Below are 6862 nucleotides of genomic sequence, written 5' to 3'. Positions count from 1 at the left end.
ACCAGAAGGCTCGTTCATAATAATCAGTTGACACCTCGCCACGCATTCTTCTACCAACCTCCCTCTAGCGTCTGTCGAACAGAACCCCAGGCCGTGCTCCACGAATTGGTGTCGGAACAGACTATCACACTTCTATACTTTAGCGCGACAGCCTCCACAGCAGCTATATTATCTTCTACATTTATATTTACATTCGCTTTTCGTGGCGGCATATATGCTGAAACCAGAGCGAAGGCAACTCTGCCCCACCTGACATAACATGTCGCCTGATCTGCTGTGGTTAATTGCTTCAGTTCCGTTATGTCGTGGGCAGGGTTAATGACCACAATCGCTGCTCTAGGCCTCCTCTCGCCACTGCCGGTTACTTCTTATATATACAGGATATATACAACAAGATATGTTGTGCTGCTTTTTAAATTTTTAATTTTATCCTAAACTTTTATACAGCTTAGAGCGTTCACACCATCTCAATATAACAACATTTCTGAATGAATTATTTAGCCAAACTGAGATGACCTGCTTCTTGAGATATTCGCATACCTTGATTTAGCTAACACAATTTAACACAACTAAACCTGACCGTTTAACAGATGCTCTTTGCCAAGAAAATCTCATTACTAAACGAGCCAAGTATTTAATTTTTGTTAAATATATACACCGTGTTATATATTATTTTACATATAAGGTGGAGGAACTAGTATTACAATTAAATGAACTGTTGGATAATTAGTAAAAGTGGAGGTTGGTTAGTCGTCAGGTGGAGTATCCTCGAAGGTAATTTTGATTTTAAGTTCTTGTTTGTCTATTGATGTAGAACAGGCTTTTGATCGAGTCTGGTACCCATGACTGCTATACAAGATCCGTAAATTCCTATCCCCTACAAACTTCCTCATTACCCGTTCTTATGTCTCCGACAGATTATTTCAAGTAAATCACAGCAGCGCTTATTCACACCTATTCCGTCAGTCTGCTGGTGTACCTCAGGGTAGTAACCTTGGTCCTATCCTTTATACAGTTTTCACAGCTAACATCCCAACCCATCCTAACATTTTCCTCACCATGTATGCTGATGACACATGTCTATTGTCAGTGAATAATGCCCCTTTGGACTGGAGGATTAGAATAAATTTCAATAAATCCCAACAAAGCACATTTACCCTTCGGCGTAATCTAGTGATTTCCAGCCCCACAGTATTCCTTAATAATACACCAATTATTCCTGTCGAACAGATCCCATACCTACTACTACATATGTGTAAAAACAAACTGAATCCTTATCCAAGACTAAAAAGACAGAAAACTGCATGTCGATTCCGACTATTACAATACTTACTAGTCATAGTTTAAACTTCGAAATGATTACAAAAGACTCATTTAAATGACTTTATAAGGCCTATCTGCACATTCAGAGTTGAGCTCCAGGGCTCCACTAAACCATCGAATTCCTTATCCACTTCTTATAATCCCAAATCCTCCGTAAAATCCTCAATGCTTCTTACTTTGTCGCATATCATGTCATCCATCTGGACCTTAATGTTCCATAGGTTGCCGACGGGCCAGAAACAGATACCAATCCTTCAATGATGAACTTCTCGACCACTCAAACTCACTTGTTTCTTACCTGTCTTCTCCTTCGTTACCTGATTATCCTCCTATGCGTATTAGAACTATTTAATGTCCGACATTTCGCCCCACTTTGCAGGGCTTCATCAGGGCTGTTCAAAGCGATAGGTTAAACAACCCTGCAATGTGGGGCGAAACGTCAGACATTAAATAGTCATAAACTATTTTTTTTTTTTTTACCGTAACCCTGACCATCTTATATTTTGAAAATTAAAACAAAAACTATTCGAACCATAAATCAATTTATTTTAGCAAATATCATGAAAATCACTACTCCTAGGAAAATAAACGGTAGGAACCACTTTATAGTTCATTAAACTAGCTTTAATTGAAGAAGTTGTACTGACTTGGCTGAGAATAGGTCACACGAGGCTCACCCACTCCTAACTTATATCAAAAGAAACGCCTCCGAACTGCCAGTATTGCAATAACAATTTAACAATAAGCCATGTTTTCCAACGATGCCCATATTTTACACTAAGCCAAGATATCTCAAAAACCATTGGAGACGATGATAAGGCAATAGAATTGGTGTTTCGGTTTTTGAAATCACAAAACTTACTTACAAAAATATAACTTGATCGGAAGAAAAAAAAAAATTAAAAATAAATAAAATTTAACGAATATTAGCAAAATTAAATAAAATATAAATGGCGTTGATGACCAATGAAGTTTGGCACCACTAAACAACCAAACAAACTAGCTTTAATTTGAGTGCTAATAGACATTTGTACGTCGAATCCTTTCTGAGATAAAATTTTCTCCCAATAAATTCACTAACTATAGATTTTTTAGAACATACTTTATGAAATGTTGCTTTTAAAAAAACTCAATCTCGGGAACTATTGAATGTAAACAGCTTTACAAGTTCTCATATTTTTATAATTTAATCCACTTTAAATGATGTTATATTAGGTTTCCTCGTGTTGTAGGTAGGTTAAATGAGGAGCTCCGATTGAAAAATTATTTTTTTTTACTTTTTAAATATGTAATCATCTTGTATTCCCCCAAGCTATACTTGGCAGATTTATCAATTTGACTAGTAATTACACATATCTTTCATCAAAATAATATGAAATAACTTTTTTTACCAATATAACACGTTATAAATTTTGCTTTTGTTTCTCATATTTTGGTTTTTATATTGGCTGGAGTATACTATATGTCTCCAGAAGTGAAGACTATTATTATTAAGAAGTATTCTTCGTTTGATCTCAGACTGTGTCACTTTGAGTTATCAAACGTATTAGATAAATAAGCTCTGAAAAGTTTTTTTGAGAGAACTACAACCAGAAACAGAGAAACCTCTCTTGAGGGACACCCCTATTGAACGGAATCCTCTCTTAACGGACAATTGTATTAAGGTTCCGGTGAACAAGGTACAAATTGGATGCGTTCGACCCCCTCTGTTACAGATCCCATTCTATTCCGTAAATAGACACCTTTTTAATTCAACATTATAATGAACTATTGTCGTCATATGTAAACCGAAGTTAACGATACCGATACTAAATTCGTTATTAATTTATTTTGGGAAAAAGAGTTATCAACTATTTATTAATCGAGGTGTAGTCCCATTTCGCACGGCTTCTTCAGGTCTTAAAAAAAGATACAAAACAACTAAAAATATGTTGACAATGTAAGATAATAAGATGACAATCAAGTAAACTAAAACAGGGTTAAAAATTAGATAAAAATGAACAAAAATATTATGTACATCAATAAGTTTACATAAAAAATAAAAAACAGAGTATGGAAAAAGAAAATGAACAGGAGATGTCTTAGCCATTCATCCATACATGTCTATCCCACTTCTGTCTTTGCCATTCATCCATACATGTCTATCCCACTTCTGTCCTAGCCATTCATCCATACATGTCTATCCCACTTCTGCCTTTGCCGTTCACTCATCTATGTCTATCTCACTCTATGTCTATTCTACTTCTGTCTTTGCCATTCATTCATTTATGTCTATCTCACTTCTGCCTTTGACATTCACTCTTCTATGTCTATCCCACTTCTGCCTTTGTCATTCACTCATCTATGTCTATCTCACTCTATGTCTATCCCACTTCTGCCTTTGTCATTCACTCATCTATGTCTATCCCACTTCTGTCTTTGCCATTCATTCATTTATGTCTATCCCACTTCTGTCTTATTCACCTATGTCTATCCCACTTCTGCCTTTGTCACTCACTCATCAATGTCTATCTCACTCTATGTCTATCCCACTTCTGTCTTTGCCATTCATTTATTTATGTCTATTCCACTTCTGCCTTTGACATTCACTCTTCTATGTCTATCTCATTCTATGTCTATCCCACTTCTGTCTTTGCCATTCATTTATATATGTCTATCCCACTTCTGTCTTGGCCATTCACTCATCTATGTCTATCTCCCTTCTGCCTTTGCCATTCACTCATCTATGTCTATCTCACTCTATGTCTATCTCCCTTCTGCCTTTGCCATTCATTTATTTATGTCTATCTCACTTCTGCCTTTGCCATCTATCTCACTTCTGCCTTTGCCATTCATTTATTTATGTCTATCTCACTTCTGCCTTTGCCATTCATTTATTTATGTCTATCTCACTTCTGCCTTTATTCATCTATATCTTGGAAAGACAGGTGAGTGGTTCTGATTGGTGTTTTTATTGTCGTCTTATTATCTTATATTGCCTACAAATTGTTAGTTGTGTTGTATCTTTTTTAGTCCAGATTGTGCCCAATGATGTGTGGCAAAACGTCGGCAATAAATATTTGTTAAATATTTTTTGTTCTCTGACCCCACCCCAACCATCTCCTTTCTTATTTTGAATAATGTGGTCTATCATTTATATTTGGTTGTAAAATAAGTTTTTAGCGTTTTTTACTGAATTACTGAAGCGATTTCAATAAGAATTTCGGATTCTTGTAAATATGTTTAATCAATTAAATATGACTCATTTTGATCTATTACATGTTGCAATTCTTCAGGTAAATTTTAAATTCCTTCCCCCTAGAATTTCTCAGAGTTTGGCGTAACGAACTCATAGGAGTATTTCACGTATAGACGTGGGTTTCGCAGTTCTCGACCAAATTAAAGTGTTTCCCGTTAAGAGAGTTTTGAAGGGCCCGAAATAAGTGAAAATCTGTTAGGGCAAGATCTGGTGAAATGACGAAAATGAATTTTTTCTCTTCCATTTTGAGGAAGCAAAATACCACTTAAAGATAAGGAATCTCGGTTGAAACTGATGCATAAAAGCACCTTAACTGATCCTTTTTTAGAATATTTTTGACCAAGTAAACATGATTTTATAAACACAGAGAGGATGGAGTAAACTGAAATATTGAAAACGCTACCAACTTATTTTACAACCCAATACATATACTGAAAATAAAAATAATATGCACAGTGAAAAGCATAAATAAACAAAAATTAAAAAAAGGTTTTTGAAAAATAATGAAAAAGGAAATAATAACTAATAAAAAGTAAATAAAAAAGCACTGTCAACACAAAAGGACGGAAAATAAGAATACAATAAAGGTCCAAAAGAGAAAAAATTAACTAAATAAGGTACCAAGAGGAGTGGGCGAAATGGCAGTTAACAAGTACATTACACCTAATTTGTTATTCTCTTTGTTCATTTTTATATATTTTTTCATTTATATTGACATAATTTTTAAACACACCTTGGTTTATTTTGTGGCCATCTTATTATCTTACATTGCCGATATACTTTTAATTGTTTTGTATCTTTTTCAGCCATGAAAAGTGGGATAACGCCGAAAAATAAATGGTTCTTAGGTATTTATTTTTATTTTGACCGCATCTCCTTCTTATTCAGTACGGTCAATCATTTTTATATGTAATTTAGGGAAAAGGCTAAAGTAATAGGAAATTTAGGGAAAAGTACATACCGTAATCATATCCTACTATAATGGTATCCTTCAAATCCTTGTGGTTGAGACCTTATTTAACTAAAATGATGTTTGCTGTGTGTTGATGTTTGATGTGGGACGAAATCTTATTCCCTCGCAGCGTTAAAGTAGATTCACCGACCATACCTTTAATCTGTTTAATACTGGATGCATGAAGCGCTCCATACAGGGTAATTTTCTTTAGAAAATATAATGGAAGTTAACAAATGAAAACTATATTTCAAATTAACAGAAATAACTAAACTAAACTCAAGTCTCTCCAATGCGAATGCAAACTGCAAACAGCCTTCATCACTGCGGTCGGGCACACTCAGGCTCCACAAAACCCGTAAGTCTCTCAAACAGTATAAAAACATGGTGGCTGGGCACACGATGGAACGTCTAAAACCCTCAATCTCTCAAGTTGCAAGAAAAAGCAAAATGGCGTACAGAGGTTATAATATATTATAACGAAGTGGTTACCTAGCCCTTCGATGGGTGGTGGGGATAAACAAAAGGAAAATAAAATGACGTCCGGGCACACCCAGCCCCCATGGGCCATGTGATCAAAATGCTAGCTTCTGATTGGCTGCCTAATGACCACGTCACCGATCACGTGGATGTTTAAGGTTAGGTCGAAGAAAAATTTAAATTCAAATCTCCCGCCATAGGTCACGTTACCAGTGATTAAGGTAGGTTCGAGGTTAGAGTCCAAAGTCCAAGGTCACGTGAATGTCTAAAGTCCAAAAAGACTCATTGCCCTGGCCCATAACCGGCCTTTTATCCCTAAGTGCTATGTTCCAGCTTATACTTCAACTCTGCACTCTGTGATGCCATCATATTTGCTCTGTGACAGTAAACATGTATTGCACCTCGACCTGCAATCACCAAGGCGTTATGAAGGGAACAATATAAATAAAAAAACAAAACATAAAGAATAAAATAATTGAGTAACACCTCATCGCTTAAGTACGAAATAATACATCTTTTTTCATACTATTTAAAAAAAAAAATAAGAACTTTTTTTTTTTTATTTTAATTAGTTATTAATTTGATTTAGTCAATATTTTAAATTAGTTTAAGTAATAGTGCCTTTCCTATTACTTTAAAATATTGACTAAATCAAATTAATAACTAATGATCTTGACAAGAGACTTACTTGGAATCCACACACAAGACTGAAACGACAGGAAACTGCTCGTAGATTCCGATTGCTACAACACTTACTTGACAAACGCTCTAAACTTCCCATTCATTACGAAAAATTAGTATAAACTACAATAATCAGACCAATTTGGACATATGGAATTGAGCTCTGGGGCTCCACCAAACCATCAAAT

The 6862-nt window shown here is 35.2% G+C and overlaps 1 protein-coding gene across 7 annotated transcripts in view; it reads left to right on the top strand.

The window, feature by feature from the left end:
- tn (tripartite motif containing protein thin) overlaps positions 1 to 6862 on the top strand; it is a 229808-nt gene that overhangs the window by 131827 nt on the left and 91119 nt on the right. The window lies entirely within an intron of this gene.

Source organism: Halyomorpha halys, unplaced genomic scaffold (assembly GCF_000696795.3).
Source record: "Halyomorpha halys isolate HHAL.00 unplaced genomic scaffold, Hhal_1.1 Scaffold449.1, whole genome shotgun sequence".
NCBI lineage: Eukaryota > Metazoa > Arthropoda > Insecta > Hemiptera > Pentatomidae > Halyomorpha > Halyomorpha halys.
Note: the sequence above shows the minus strand (reverse complement) of the source record. Positions and strands in the feature narration are given on the sequence as shown.